Source organism: Psittacula echo (assembly GCF_963264785.1).
Source record: "Psittacula echo genome assembly, chromosome: 9".
In the NCBI taxonomy this organism is placed as follows: Eukaryota; Metazoa; Chordata; class Aves; order Psittaciformes; family Psittacidae; genus Psittacula; species Psittacula echo.
The window spans coordinates 1160833-1177456 of NC_137745.1; the positions used below are offsets into that span (position 1 = coordinate 1160833).

At 38.1% G+C, this 16624-nt stretch overlaps 1 long non-coding RNA gene across 1 annotated transcript; it reads right to left on the minus strand.

Annotated features, from left to right (window-relative positions):
• Positions 1 to 1396: 1396 nt before the first annotated feature.
• Positions 1397 to 16271, minus strand: LOC308224998. Its single transcript, XR_013957651.1, has 3 exons — positions 15762 to 16271; positions 9671 to 9794; positions 1397 to 1502 (listed from the first exon to the last, which is right to left on the minus strand). It is a non-coding gene; the product is annotated as an uncharacterized lncRNA (long non-coding RNA).
• Between the last annotated feature and the right edge of the window lie 353 nt (positions 16272 to 16624).

A 16624-nucleotide genomic window follows, 5' to 3' on the forward strand; every position in this document is an offset into this window, starting at 1 on the left:
TTTACATACTTACAAAAGAAGACAAACAAATTGGAAAGTGTCCTGCTGGCACATGAACAGTTGGGAAAGGATATAGACAGTACATCCTTAGACTTTTATATTTATTTCCATGCTACAAACTGGCTAAGATATTTTATTCAATGCAAACACTGGCAAGAGATGAATATAAACAAAATGATCCCAGATGAGTAGCTCCAGCTCATTGTTATGACCATTTCTCATGCAACTGCCTGTTTTAGCAGTTGAACAATTGCTCCTATTCCTGACGTGAAAGTATCTGTTCCTTTTCTGTGAAGAATCTCACAAGCCAGGAGTGACAGTGGGAAATTGTATAGTATGATGATATAAACTATATAAAAAAATCATGGGTTTGAGGATAAATCTTTTATTCATAACCATAATTTTCATGCTATTGCATCTCTATTTATCAGCCTTCATAGCATGTCAGTTTTCACATTCATTCTTTTGGCACTACAGCTTCTAGCAGCTTAGCCAATAAGACAGATACTCAAGATCTCTATCCAAACATGCATTTTCTAGAACATAAGGTAAACCAGATGGAAACTGAATGATAAAAATACAGTAATCATCATCCATATTAATAACCTGTAAAAGTAGACTCTTTGAAATGTAGTCTGCATATAGTCCTTTTATGTAGTATATGAAGGTCTTCTTTTATTTTTCATTATTGATCCTGAATGAAATAGTTAAGAAAATAGATTTTACAATAGAAAAGCTACAGCTGGACCCATGATATTTACAACAAACTTTGGCATCAGTGCAGTTAATACAGTGTCTGGTTTTTCCATGCTAACCTTAAATTTTAAGAAATTCAAAAGTTCTATTGATTTGTCAATGAGAAATAGCACAAAGAACTTGGTACAGGCGTTTCTTGTTATATCTATAGAGAGACTTTGAATTATGCAAGATGAGAAAACAACTTCCTTAAGAACTCAGGTTGCTGGTCAAAGACTCTCAACTAACAGATAAAAGTCAAACAAGAAAACGTACTTTGTTCTTGGCCCAGCCTTAACTGACAAGCCTGCAGACATATGTGCCGCAGCCCCACCTTAGCTTTCAATCACACTTGCAAATACGTATCAGCATCCATTTCCTGATCTTCTGCAGGGTGCTGTTGAATTAGTAAACCTCTTTGGACCCTACATTTAGATGACACCCTAACTATCTACAAGATGCAAGTTTTGTTTCTCTGGAGTAACCATTGTTTAAAAACTACTTGGAGACACCCACACCTATACTCTTAATAGTACTCATAGCATAGCAATAGTATTTTTTATCTTTTTTTTCCTAGACGTTGCCCCATAATTCCAAAAATAGCAACTGTTATCAAGGAATATCAACAATAAAAACTTGAGTCCTTTTGGTTTGGAATTAGGGTTCTTTAATGTCACAGTTTATGGATTTTTTTAATTACTTACTGATAATAAAATACTGTTTGAATTCTTCTGCTTCATTCTTTGAAGAGCCTTGTGGATGGAACACTGTAAAAGAAAAAAGAACATTTATACAAATGAGAATGTGAATATATCAGATATGTTGAAAGGATACATTGTCCATAAGTATTTTTATATTATTTTTGAGCAAGGGCACATGAAGGATTCACTCAGGTTGTTCATTAACTCTAAGACAGGAAAATCTTAATTTGACATTAATTCTTTCTGTTTATGAAAACATTTCTTTTCCGGAATATATTGCCCCAGTTCAGCAAACTTAGGCAGAGGGATAATGTTACTGTGTTGTGACTTCTACTGAATCCATGAGTCTAGTTCTAGGCTTAGAGTTAAATCCATGTGTAAATGCAGAATGAAAATAAAATCCCAACCCAGCTGAAGCCGATGGCAAAATTCCCATAGGCTATAGTGATGCCAGCATTTAATCACATAGTGTTCATATTGGAACACCTGCATCTAACAACTCTCCTTAAATTACTACTTCAAATTCCGTTATTTTAAATAAGCAAAACTGCAGAGCCATTATTCTAATATAGCTGTATATATGAAAAATACATAAAGTACATACTTTCATATTTTTATGAGGCAGTCACAGTTTAATATACAAATTCTACATAGAAACATCCCTTAGTCATAAATATGGCAACACAATCCATTTACTAAATGACAGGAGGAAAAGATCACATGATAGATGAGAGCTAAAAATACAAGCAGCTACATCTGTAATACTGAACAAAAGAAATAATAAGGGAAAAGGCAAAACTAAATTCCAGTTAAGTGTATAAGCTGGGAGAAAAGATGAAGAAAATAAATACAATGTGGATAAAAGAAAACAAAGATCATCCTAAATCAAAAGAAAGGTCAAGTGATACAGGCCAAAGAGAAAACGAACTGCTCAACGTCTACATTTTTTCCCTGCATTTAATATAAGAGGGGAGCATGGAGCTCAGGGAGATAAATATTAATGAAGCTTTGGGAATATCGAGCAGCAGAATTAACAAAAAGCAGGTAAAAGAATATTTAGATAATTTAAATATTTATGATTCAGAAAGTCCAAACCATATGCAAACAAAGGGTCTTAAGGAACTGGCTGAGAAAGATCTGAAAGACATCTTTGAGACCTCATGGAAAAAAAGCTTAGGTACCAAAGAATTGAAAAGGGATGAATCTCAGGAAGCAGAAAAAGGTAAAAACCAGAGAATTTCAAGCAAGTTCCCTCTATTCCCTACAATGCAAAATACCACAGTAAATATATAACTAAATAGTGTATAGTTTCATGCACAGCAACATCAGAGTGCAACATCAGAGCCATCATTTTTGAGACTGTAAATTCTGTGTCTCTGTCCATCTCTCTGGTTAATGTCATTCAGTCTCAATCACTGCTGGATAAAAGTAAAAGCTGGTGAGTTTCAAAAAACCTCAACCCACATTATTTGGAAATAAACTATTTACATAATAAACCCGAATATTTAGCTACAGATTTGTAGAAACTGGCAAGTTAAACAGCATAGATTATAAAAGGAAACAAATCAAGGTGGCTGTTCGCCAGGTTCAGCCTAGAGAAGAGAAGCCGCTGGTGAGACCTTATTGAAGACTTTCAATACTGTAAGGGGCAACAAGAAATCTGGAGAGGGACTTTTTACAAGTGCATGTAGTGATAGGACAAGGGGGAACAGCTTTAACCTGACAGAAGGGAGATTGAGATGGGAAATTCTTCCCTGTGCGCGTGCTGAGGCACAGGGTGCCCAGAGAAGCTGTGGCTGCCCCATCCCTGGCAGTGTTCAAGGCCAGGTTGGACACAGGGGCTTGGAGCAAGCTGCTCTAGTGGAAGGTGTCCCTGCCTGTGGCAGGGGGTTAGAACGAGATTATCTCTAAAGTCCCTTTCAACTCAAACTGTTCTATGATTCTATGAAATAAAATTACTTAGAATTACACATTTGTTTTAAAGTTCTTAAGTGCACAAGTTCAGTCAGCATAAATGAGACTCATGGAAAGCAATACAAGGTATGACATAAGTCTGAGTTAGTAACTGTCTGTTTGAATCACATAATCATGCCAAGATCCCTCTTTTCATTCGGAGGTTAGTTATAAAGATCACTATTCAAGATACATTACTTCATAGGATAACATTTTGGCATGCAAAGGTGATTCCTATCTTGTGGGCTTGCCACCGCTGTCTTCTGTTAATCCCATTCACAAATTGTTCACCTAATGGATTAGAAGCCACTAGGAGTTTGACACTTATTCCTATTAGAGGTTGTTCCAGTATGTCGCTTCTTCAATGGCCAGAATCATCTTTCTAATTTCAAGCTAAAAACTAATGCATAGACATTGTCAAACTGTCCATTATCCCCGATACTTTTAATTTCAGTAGCTACTACCTTTTATGTCTGGTGTTTATCTCTCTGGAGTATCTGAAAACAATCAGAAACCTTCTCAGTTTTGGTGGCTAAACAAGTCAAATTCTTTATATCTTCTTTAGTCACATTAGTAATCCTGTTCTTTCAGTCTGTGATTCTCTGCTGTATTCAAGATCACCTCTATACATCAATGTCTAAGTGCAATAATATTTCCCATACCCCCCTGATCCATCCTAAGATGTTGTTTTCCTTTCTAACTATTTTGCAGTGGTCCTTACATTTATCCTGAATTGATGAAGACTCCTTGATCTCTATTTGTGGACTTCATCAGCTAGAAGCCAAAATTCTTCTTCATGTCTCTGAACCCATGATTTCACAGCATGCAGTATTAAATCCCATTTTATTTGTATTTCTGAGATCAAATCACCTATGTTGTCCCAAATGATATACTGGTCCTCTCCTGTATTGATTCTATCTCCCAATTTTCTGTTTTCAGGAAATTTCATTACCCCATTTTCTCTTTCTATGTCATGCTCATTAATGAAATATTAAATCAGTCTTTGAAGAACTCCATTAACTCTTCTCCTTGCAGTGCTTTCACTTTAAATTGTTATCTCTTCTTTAGCTATTTCCTTGCCTACTTTATATTTCTTGTACTATTCCCCAACTTCTCTTGCTTAACCAGTAATTTCCCAAATGGTATTATATCAAAAACCTTTATGAAATCCAGATAAATGAGACCTACTTCATTTCCTTTGTCAAAAATCAGTTGCTTTATCTGAGAGAAAATATCAGATGTTACTAAAGTTACATTTTGCTGGATATATTTGGATATATTTGGGTTTTTTCTGCATTTTGATGAAACTTACAGTAGTGTTCTCAGTTTTAAAAACAACTACATGCTGCACTATCTGCATGCTGTTCAAACTTTCATGAGCATTTTAGTATGCAGAGGCAGTGCTCATGCTTATCAGCTACATTAACACAATGGCTCTTTTGGAGCCATTACAGTTGATCGTGCCAATGATCCATGGATTATATACTTTTATAAGGTCTGATGCACTTGCAAACAAAAGGTTTTTTGCTTTGCATTTCTGTTTCTCAAGAGACATTCTTTCTCTCTCTTCCCCCCTCCACAGTCATCCTTTAATATCAGTGCAAAGCAACCAAACAAAGGAAATCAAGCCACAAAAATTCTACCTGTGATGATGTGATGAATACACTTAATCTTGGAACAGAAAAGTAATTTCTGACTTTTTTATATGTTCTTTGTGGCTGCTATTCTCTGCTTCCATATTACAGAAAGGCCCTGACCCACTCTCAGCATCATAAGCACACATGCAAATTTAGTCCCTTTTTTAACCATGCCTCCAAGACATAAACTGTTCCCCAAGGAGAGCACAGTGTGTTCTTGTGTCTTTCGTATCATGTGTTGCTACTTATCCCTGATTCTCACCATTCCCAAATAAAACTGTATTCTGAATCACATCTGTGTTACGATCCACCTGTGCTCCTGCCCCATCCTGGTAGCCATGGCCTCTGGAACTGAGAAAGGAGACTTAGACAATGTCTAATGATGCAAATTATTTAAGGTACTTGGGAGTTTGTCCTGCCTAATGGTAGTTTTCAGACCATGTTCTAAAGCTGGGAAAAATCAAGAAGGGTATACAAGAAGGATGATGCCTTCAGACAGATTTCCATGCTTGTCTGCAGACAAGACACCTGTGAGGATCTCAAGGAAAAGGACATGCTAGAATCAACCAGACTAACCAAAAGTAATCCCTGTGCTGAGTGGAAAGACTCAATTAGCATTAGCTACACTGCTTGATTTACCTGTCTCTTAAGCTGAAGCCTCCCAATTGTCCCCACTATATTCATACAAGTTCCTTGCCTAACCCCTTGACTTCTGGATAAACCCAATTCATTAGCTGGGCAGAGAGACCCTAATATAAAGGGCAGTGTTATACAGTGTAGACACAATACAGTCTGAGACAAGTTTTATTCCTTCCATGTGACACAGAGCTCTTGTGGTAACATCCATCTTCACACTCTCACTTCACCCCAGATTTAGTGCAGATACAGGCAGCCAGCACCAGAAGCCATTTAGTCTGCTCACTATGTGCACGAAACAGTTACTATGTGGTGTTACCTGCTGCACACATAGTAAAGACAGTATTAATGTAACCAAAGACATTGGCTAGCAATAGGGGGACAATGAAGTTTAATGAAAACAAAACAAAGCATCTGGAGGAACTCAGGTAGTGTTTCATCATACACAAAACAAAAAAACCCAAACCAAATGCCAGCTCCTTCGAAATACAGGTACTGAATCTGCAGTGATATGTCTGAAGATGATTAGTTAGAACGTCATAGAAGATCCCCATAAAAAGCTCTGCTGCAAGTTGCTTGAAAGAGAAAATGTGATTTAACAAAGGAGCTTTAACATCCTTGCAACTCACAGTTTGTAGACTCCTCAGCAAAGAGTGAAGGCTGTGTTTGGAACACGCCTGTGAGCATGTTCCAAACACAAAGACCTCCTGTGGGACCACAGAAGTGAATCTTACTTTCCCTGAACCTTTGTTACTTATCTGTAAAATGGGTAATGTATTCTCCCTTTCTCCATCCTTTATCTGGTCTGTTTAGATGAGAGTTTCTTTAAAGAAAAAATTGCCTCTCACAGTAAGGGAGAAAGAGTGCAGGCTCAGTAATAATAACACTGAGACCTAGACATTGTCTGACAAAGGAAGATGATTTCCTCTTTGTCTCCTTGCTCATCAGCCAGGAGTATCAGGATGTGCAACTCTTACAAGTCAGTGGGTTTATATAATGGAAGGCTACATAGTTGGGTAACCACAGGGACATTCAGTGGCTTTTACCAAGTGATATAAACTGTATTTGGATTAGGAGCAACCGACATTCAGGGTCTCCAACAGTACAGGTACTATGGGCTTGTAAGGAATTAGGAAGTACTTATTAAATAGAAAATTGTGCAAAAAGTACTGACCAGAAAAAGAATATATGACGACTATTGTCAGTAAGTTCTTGAAGTCATCATCACAGGGATCTGGAAAAAAATGCCACACTTGCTGAAATGCATCAATGGAAAGAAGAAAACACAGAGACAGGGAATAATAATGAAAAGACTATAAAATCTTGTGTATAGAAGTGTATAAAATCTAGTTCCATCTGCAGTATTGCAGTAAGCTTTGACTACCATATCATGTATGGGATGCTGTCAGTCCTGGAAGGGTGCAGTGCAGAAAGTCAGGGTGGTTCCAGAGTCTTTGATACAAAGCAGTTCTGAGGAGTTAGGCTTGTTTTCTCTGGGAGACTTAGAGGACACTCTAATAGAATAGAACTCAAGGTGACACAGAAGTATTGAAGTTACCTTTGTACTTAGCTAGGGAGAGCCAGCCACCTCTGAGAAGCACATAGCTAAAGATCAGAGTCTAAAAGAAGGACTGAAGGGCAAAATAACTTACTCAGGAGAGCAACTTACTCGTTTCCTCTCTGTTTTGGGGATACAGATTATTGTTTGATCTCCCTTGTGCCATGTAACTCCATTTGTCACTGTACTGACAAAGACTGCTCCTAAGGAGTGCTAAAGTCAATCAAAGTAATTCCCATTATAGAACAGCACACTGTTAGGACATAAGTTCTATATTTCTGTATCATCTTTTTCATTGTGATTCCTACATAGGAACAAGACTGGGGATAGAAATGTCACAGAGGCATATAAAAACCAGGTTATCTCAGGAACAAACAAGAGTTCTTTTCCTCTGCTGAGCAACTAGATTCTTCCTGTGCCTAAGTAAACAGGTTATAATAGGGCAGTCTTCTAGTTTGAATGTTAAAAAGGTCACTGTTGGCCTCTTTTTGTCTCTTTACAACATCCCTCAGCCCAAAAGATTGTTTTGTGCAATAACTTCCCATGCTAACAGACTTTTCATTTTATATTCCAGTCCTCCTTGGGCAGATATTCATCCTCTCAAACATGGAACCATTACAGTTTCATGTGTTTGGTAATAGTCAGTAAGTTGGTAAGAGCAAGAAAATACGTATTGCATCCTTATAGACTTTCAGAAACTGTGGAAATGAACATATGCTGTTAAGACTGACTTGTCTGTCAGTCAAAAAACCCCTGATCGTTTTGGCAGGCTCAAATTCAGCTCTTACTTCACCATTATTGTACTAGCAAACCAACATGATTAGTAACTCAAACCTCTTGGAAGGAGGAATACATTTGAATGTTCCTTTGTAAAATGACTGTGAAGGAGTATGGATACTTATGTTTTATGGAATGAAGAATTTTAAAATACTGGAGGACTAGAATGCAGATCAACACCTTAGAATCACAGTTGCTCAAATGATTTCACTTGCACAGCTATAAAAGAAAGTATAGTTTTGTATAGTTAGTTGTAACAGACTCCAGAACTTCACTGTTCATTAAAATTACTGTATTTTTAGTCATTGTTCTAATAATAATATAAAGTTAAATAATGTGTAATTCCTACTGAATTGAAGATGCCCTCCAGTCAACAGGTACTATTAAAACTATTGAAGTTATATAAAGATGAGAGTTTTAGCACAGAATTACACCTTTTTATACCTCCAGTTATTCACCTGATAGCAATTCAGTAAGAACAAGCTCTTCTACAGTGCTTGTAGTGAACTTGACTTAGATAACTAAATGTGACTTGAGACACTGACAGCACATTTTGTCCTCAGATTCACTCTTCACTTGCCTCTTAAAGTCTGTAAATGCAGAACTTGTCCACCGGTAATTGTTCATGATCATGAACAGCCAAGTAGTGATTGATTGTGATCAGCAATACCTTTTGCAGTGCTGAACAGTTCAGAGTCTGCTCAAATTTGCCAAAATGGTTGAATGCACAAATTGGAGACATGACAGATCCCTATTTATCCCTATTGATCCCTATTGATCCCTCTTTTCCTGAGGAGGACTTGACCCTGCAAATTCCATCATGTTGTCCTCAAAACCAGTAGTCTAAGAGAGAACAGTCATCTCTTGAACTTACAGAACATTGCATGCAGAAATTGAGTATTAATTGAAAAGTCAATATGTAGAGAGAAAGAAAAACAGTGAGTGCAACTTCTCCATTTGGGAAGTGAGGAGTCCTAGGTGCTTTTTCCAATGACTGTTTATTTTTGAATTAGGTATATTATTTCAGATAGGTCATGTCAAATGGAAATGATAACAGTCAAAACTAAGAGCAACTCTCAAAATCCATCAAGCTGCTAAAAAACAGAAGGATGAAGATGTGTCTTAAAACCTGCAGAAGCTAAAAGGAGATTTGAGTCTGTGTTTTTTATATCCTTTACACTCTATGCCTTGATCACCACTTCTTGCTGTATCTTGTGAAAAGGGATCTGAAGTGCAGAGCCAGCCATGCACATCTGTAGAGTTCCGAGGGGGGGAAATGCCACAAAAAGTGGATATTAGGAAGTTACTTTTTGTCTCCTTGGCATTTACTATCAGCTACATTAGGTAGTATCTTATTATTAATGTAGCTTTGAAAGATACCAACTTCTTCCCCTTCACTGGCATAGGGAGACTGATTGTTTACTTTAGTAGGGAACAAGAAGCTCCAGTGGTAAGCCAAAAAATAGGTATTGCATGCTGAGCCTAGGTCACCTTTGTAGAAGAGTTATTAATTATTTAGTGATTCCGAGGGATTCTGCCAGCTCCAGTTGTTCTGATGAATTTTTAATAAATCACTATTAACATAAATGGGAAGTAGAAATTGCTTGCATTATGCTAAATGCACTAGTAGCAATGAGAGACTTCTGCACTAAGGTCCAAGATATGCTGCTTACCTAAAAGCAACTGACAGCTGCATGATGCAGTTCTCCTGGGAGTGTCCTAAAAAACCCCAACATCCTTCCACCATAAAGGAGTTCTATTCTGGTTTCCAGAAAGCACCTGAGGCAGGTACGTTACCTGTAGAACGGACAAGAATAAACAGTATTTTAGTGATCTGCTCCAAAGACTTACCTGGAGATGGAAGTGTGCGCTAAGAGAAAATTCAATTGAGCCAAAGAGACTTTGTTTCCTAAAAACATCAGGCAAAACCAAACTCCGATTAGGAGAGTGTTGGTCTTCTTGAATCACAACAATTCCTGAAGACATTTTTAAAGGTTTAAAGACCAGAACAATAATTTAAGGGTTCATTATCACTAGAGGAATTCCAGTGCTTTCTGCTTTCCCAACAAGTTAGAAAATGTTTAATAGGTGTTTCCATTAAATTAGGTTGGTTTAACACTTTTGACAGGACAGTGAGTCAAGCACAGCACTGCGTTGGAGGTGTCTGGACCTTCACCCCAGAGCAGACAGAATAGTTCTAAATTCAGAAAAAAACATCTACTTGAAGGAAAACTACAAATGAAACTTTTTAATTAGATGCTACTTGAAACAGCTTTAAACAAAAGTACATTAGTACACAGCTATCCCATGTTGCCTCTTTCCTTGCAGGCAGCTGATTGCTTCCAGCCAACTCAATGGCTTCCTAAGTCACTGAGCAAATTCTCTGTGTTTTCCTCTTGTCCCTGGGAGGGTCTCTTCATCTTTTGTGAGGTTTCCCAAAGTTCACCCTTCCCATCCTGCAGTGGTTTTGCATGAGCTTCAAGCCAGCATCTTCTGTGTATCTTTTGCCTGCCTCATGAAGCCTGGAACTGTTTGTGTCTCACCATAATCAACAGCTTCCCCAAGGAAGGAGCCTGCACAACCTCTCTGCAAGGCTCCACCCGGATAGGCTTAAAAGAACATAAACACAGTCCTGAAGACATAAATAAAACAAATACCATCTGTCACACTAGCATTGCCCCATATGTGTAACCACCTTTTCTTAGTCCTTTCAACTGTTTTTCTACCATACCCAAATGCACATTTGGCTTATTAAAGAATTTTAGCACCTCATGGATGCCTTTTCCAACCATTTTAAGTGCAGTCCATGCAAGTACCCAAATAATAACAGCCTACTACTTCCTAATCAGCTGTAGATCAGCTGTACAGTTAAGCTGCTTTTATCGGGATTATCTGTAGTTCTTTTAGTCCTTTAGTCCTTTAGTTCTTTAGTCCTTTCTGGCTGTGGAAATTTGTCTGCTCTTTGCTTAAAGATCGAACCTTTCTGAGCCTAAAGAAATTCTAAGAACTACTCTCATTTTACAGAACATTTCAAATAATTTTCCTGCCTAGGGTATGAATCAAAGGGGGGCTTGTCCTATGAAGATTTAGGCAAAAAAATTACAATGGTTAAGTAAACTATTTTAAATTATATTTCGTATCTTAATAATGGTCTTATTTCAAACGTAAGATCACAGGATGAAAGACAGGTCAACAAGCAACTTGAAAACCTGTTGACTGTGTAGCATAGAGGGTTACAAAAGACTGTATGAAATACAATAAGTTGGCACTGCCATTGACTATTTGTGCAGGCTTGGGCAGATCATGTAATCTCATGGAGCCCCAGAAGGTCTGTCTGTCTAGAATGGATGATTCTGCTTTTTCCCATCTTTTGTCTGTCCTGCTTATTTGTATAGCAAGCTTTTCTTCTGAGGAGTACAGTAGATTCTCTCAGTGGTGATGTAATGCAGATCCATGAATGAAAAGCTGCACTGCCTAACAGGATGGGTCCCATGACATTAGAATTTGTCATGCCTTTATAACATTCTTCTAACCATGATCTTATTAATATGATAAACTCCTGATTCTCATAATAAAAATGCAAGTGAAAGTGATAACATGGAATTTCCCTTCATTTTGGCCCTATGGGACCATAACTGACAATGTAGCTCTTGAAGCTGATTGACAGCTCTAGCTGCAAGATGAACAGAAACCTCATATTGAGTGTCCTGCCTTAGAAGGACAAGAAGCCTCCTACTTAACTGGCTGCAGGCAGAGGAAAACTAGAGACTGTAAGGAGAAGAAGATCAGCTGGATGATATGTAGTCAGAGGAGGCTGAATTTCCCCTTTCTTTTATCAGTGTCAGCTGTAGTACCTCAGTGGTGTTGTATCAGTGTTAAACCATCCAAGTGATGGAAAAATGAAGTCCAGACGCAGTTGCCACAGGCAGGCATGTGAGCAGCTCGAGTGCTCAACCTCAGCCTCCATTACCATTTAACAGGCATGAGACACTTTCCTTTCTACCATCACTCGTGTGTTTCTTTCATGTCATATACTGATACTTTGTATTATAGGCACTTAATTTTCTCACTTGTATTGCAATATCAGAGCACGTTACAGAGTCACATCATAAGGTGAGAGAATGGTTTTGTCTCTGCAAGCACAGCTGTATAGGTTACTCTGGAGGTGGGAGGGGGAATGACAATAAATAATAAGTAAGGAAAATAGAAACAGATTTAAAAGCACGTAACATTTTGGTAAGGATTTTTTTTTATAGCCATGGCTTTGGGGGAAATTACTTTTATGGCCAGCTTTTCAAGAAGCCTGCACCAATGTGCGCATAGTGTTTGCAGGTGCACCTATCTGTATGCAAGGCATGACTGGCTAAAGAAAAAGCTTTCAGCAGGCTGAGAGAGTTTTTCTTCCTACTTGCTTTTAAAACATAGGTCTTCTAGGTAGGAAATAACAACCTCCAGCTGAGCTCCTTAAGCTATGTAGTTGGACGAGTAAGAAAGGCTCAGCATCTCCTGTATTAAACTTCCCAGACAAATCCAGTACTGAATTCTGGATGTCACAGTAGGTGCCACTGGGTGCAGAATCTTGAATAGACCCTGGCCTTAACATCTAGATGACTTTATCTAACTTAGATTTGCGTTTTCTTTCCCTTTCTTCCTGCTCCCACCCACCCCACCCCCCATTTATCTGCAGACATGACACACACATGCACATACACATGTGTGTGTGTATGTACATGTGTGTAAGTTTATATGACTGCATGTAAATGCGTAGACACACCTACAGAGGGAGAAACACAGACTGTGTATTTCAACAAACGCAAATATTTCCCATTCAGTCATAACCTGGCTGCAAGTGATGTATTTAATCATGCTAGAAAAGGTACAAGTTGATAATTTTATTCAAATAAGGGAATTGAACAGAACTTGGAGGTTAGACGTCCTGGAGACTGATTGCTGGGGTTGAGAGCATGTATTTATAAGCAATTAATGGCATGCTTGGATTGTTTTTTCTCTCCTACACAGTTTTTTGCCAATGCTAAAGTACTCCCTGTATGGTATTCACCAGCTGTATTATAAAATAGAAAAAAAGAGATGAAAGGAAAAGTAAAAAAATCCTGGAATATACTTATTCTCTGTCCATACACAGCTATTTTCTCTCAGTGGGCTGTAATTTCATTTTGCCCTTTGAAAGAAAGGAGAATTATGAAGGAAATGGTAAACATGTTTAAAAATTGGGCACGAAATGCTAACGTATTAAAGTCCTGTGGTGTCACAACCTCTGTGAGGTGAACGCATACACATATGCAGTAGCACTAAGTATCAGGGACATTGACAACACGGAGGCAAGCAGGATCAAATACTGTTTGCATTGAGTATGAGGCATGTACACCTGTAAGAAAGAACAGATAAGGAGGACAAGTATATTTTTTTTTATTAAGGTTTTAAACCATTACATTAAAGTGAAGTCCAGAGTTCTCCGGGGTTTTTTGACACACAGAAACCCATAAATTTTCTCTCCAGCTGTTGACTGGAAAAGATTTGGAAATGAAGCGGTGTTTCTTGGAAAAACAGTGATTTGTCAAAAGCAAAAGCTTTCACAGAAATGTACCATGGGTTTTGATAGGCAAAAAATGTCTGAGGTTCAGAAATTTCTGGGAAAAGGTGGAGGGAAGGAAGGAAGACTTCTGGAAGTCTCCAGAAGACTGGGAGTAACCCCAGGATATCTTGAAGGTAGGATGCTTGCATAAATGTGAGACACTAGTCCACAACTTCATCTGAAGGAACAGTTGATTACTTCTAGATTATTCCACAATAAGAGACCTTTCTCATCACAGTCTCATGTAGAGCCTTGTCTTGCGGTATGGGAATATTGACTTACTCCTAGATCTTCCTCCTTTGGGAGTGAAGGATTAACATATGTAAATATTGCATTAATTCAAATTCAAAGATACAATGACATAGGGAAGAAACACAGGATTGGAAAGGACCTCAATAGATCCTGTAGTGCACCCCCTTGCTCTGCACACACAGCGGGTGGGCTAGATTATAGCAGTTTGGAGAAGGGACCTGTTTGTGTGGTAGCTCTTTCCCTTCTTGGAAACTGCAGCCACTTACTCTGGAAGAATAGTATAAATCGGAGTAGGGAGAAAGAGAAGAAAACCTGAACTTTGTTTGGGCATATTCTCCAGAATTAACATTCATGAAATTGAACCATGGATTTTTTCCCTTAGACATCTTTATTTCTTTGCAGAACCACTGACAAAAGTTAAATATTTTACCAAAAGTTCTGAGAGTGTCAAGAAGTGTGCATGAAATAATGGCAGAATTATTGGGGTTTTCCCAGTCAAAAGCATCCACCAGTACCAGAGTTGTCTGGTCGTTCAGTATGTAAACTGCAAGTCTACTGTATCACTGTAGTCATTAGATCAGCATTGAGGAAACACTTGTTAAACTAAAACATCACAAGTCATCTGATCTCTAAAGTATACAAATAATTTCTTATTATACCAAATACCTTCCTTAGACATTTGGATTTAGTAACGTATGTGTTTTGGCACCACATTCTCTGCTTTATCTATGCAGACATAAGGAGCCATCCAGTTTGCATGTGAGGCTTTCTGTCATGCTCACAGCACATGAGTCATACAAGTTCATTCTCAATGTTCATGTTGGATGATGAAGTCCAAAGACTTTTGAAAGTCCAAAGACATCAAAAATTCATGTCAGCTCTTCTTGCCATGGCGCTAGTCCTAAAATTCCTGAACCCTGTTTCTCCAGGAATTCTTAACCCGTAGCAAAATACTGGTAACTTTATAGATATGTGTTGCTGTGCTGTCATCTAGTGGCAAGGATGAATTAGGTGTCATTCAGTGTCCTTCAGTGACAGTGGCTGACAAGGTGTCCTTTTCCTGGAAGTAAGAGTATGGTGTTCCAAAGCTCTGATTTTTGCTCCTTGAAGCCACATTGCAAAACTCACTCACTCGCTCTGTGCTCTGCAGGCAACCACTGTTGTGCAGAGCTTATGGTTTGGGCTATGCAATGTAAACTCTTGTTGCAAACAACAGGCTCTACAGAACGTGGCACTTCCTACCCCAGCATCTTCATCTTCTCTCATCCATCTGGTCTGTTAATTATTTGCAGCCAGATACTTGCAGCTGGATTTTAAACAGTGATTGATACTTTCTTAACTACTGCAATTCAGAGCAGTGTCAACTAATGAAATGAGTAATTATATCTATGATCACCTAAGATCAAGAAGATAACTTCCCCTCAGCAAGAAGTCCTTCCTCCTACATTCATTTTTAATTGACTCTTAGGGAAATATGACGAGTGCCACAATGTGGTTTTGCAGGAGAAACCAGACAGAAATACCTTCCAGAATGACTCAGATTTATTTGGGTATTTAGCGAGCTGACTGGTGTCAGTGAACAGACTCACTGCTGTTGGTTTCTAAGGGCTTTTGCCCTTAGTTTGCATTGATGATGTTGTTATTAACACAGATAAACATTTACAGTTCCAAGTTCATTTTCAAACTGCAAGTGCAATGCTGGAATTAATGCTGGTCTGGTTTTTTGTAAACGGCTTATGCAATTACAAAGGAAGTAGCAGAACCTTAACAAATAAACTGGTCACAATACCTGGAACACCTTTTGGCATCACCTGCTGAATGCTGCTGGGCTTGGCTGCATTAGATATCCTTGGCTCCTTGGAATGCTGATCCCATTACCATTTTGATTGGAGGCCTGGCAGCTGCTTTTCAGAACTTACCATCTTCCTTGTAGTTGGAGTTCCTCATACGAATGGAGTGGAGGACAGTCCGTCAGACAAAGGTGGACTCTTCATAGCTATCACCAATGAGCAATCCTCACTGCAAAGAACAACTCTCAAAGAAGCGTTTTGCAAGTATGTCTGAGTGGTCTCTTTCTATTCCTGTGAAAATGAATTCAACAAATAATACTAAGATTCCTTTTTATGAGGAGGTTGGAATTTGTATTTCCCTGTCTTACTACAGTACAATTTTTGCTCTACCCCTGAATTTACCAAGCACAGTAGAACAAAACCTAAATCTCCAAGCAAACAGAAGAATGTGCTGATATTCTTTACTGGCAGGGGACATTTAAGCACATTCTTGCCTCTCTGAGGACTTCAGTAGATTCTGAAAAGACAAAAAGATTCATGCTCTCCATTTATGGCCTTCCTTGTTTTGTCTAATTCACAGACCTCCATCGCTATAGTAATGGAAAATATTAATGACAGAAAGAAACATTCTGTTTTACAAATTAATTATACCTAGAGGCAGTAAATCAATGACCTTTCACATTGGAATATGATAAGAGATTCCTTTGTAAATAAATTCCAGAAGAGGTTTAGGGGTTTTTTGGCTCAGAATTTCATCTTCCTTGGGTGCTTTATAGAAGCAAAATTACATCTTTTTAATTAAGAAATTGAAAGATGAGCTGTAAGAAGGTCAGTCAGGTTGAAATAGCTACGTTCTCCTTATAATGTAAATGCTTTTTCTTACAAATCTTGATATAGTAAATGGTTATGTACAAATAAAGTGCTAAATAAACCCAGACAGGTTTAGGTCAAATACAATGAGTAAAAGTGTATGTGCTTGTATAAAAAAGCTA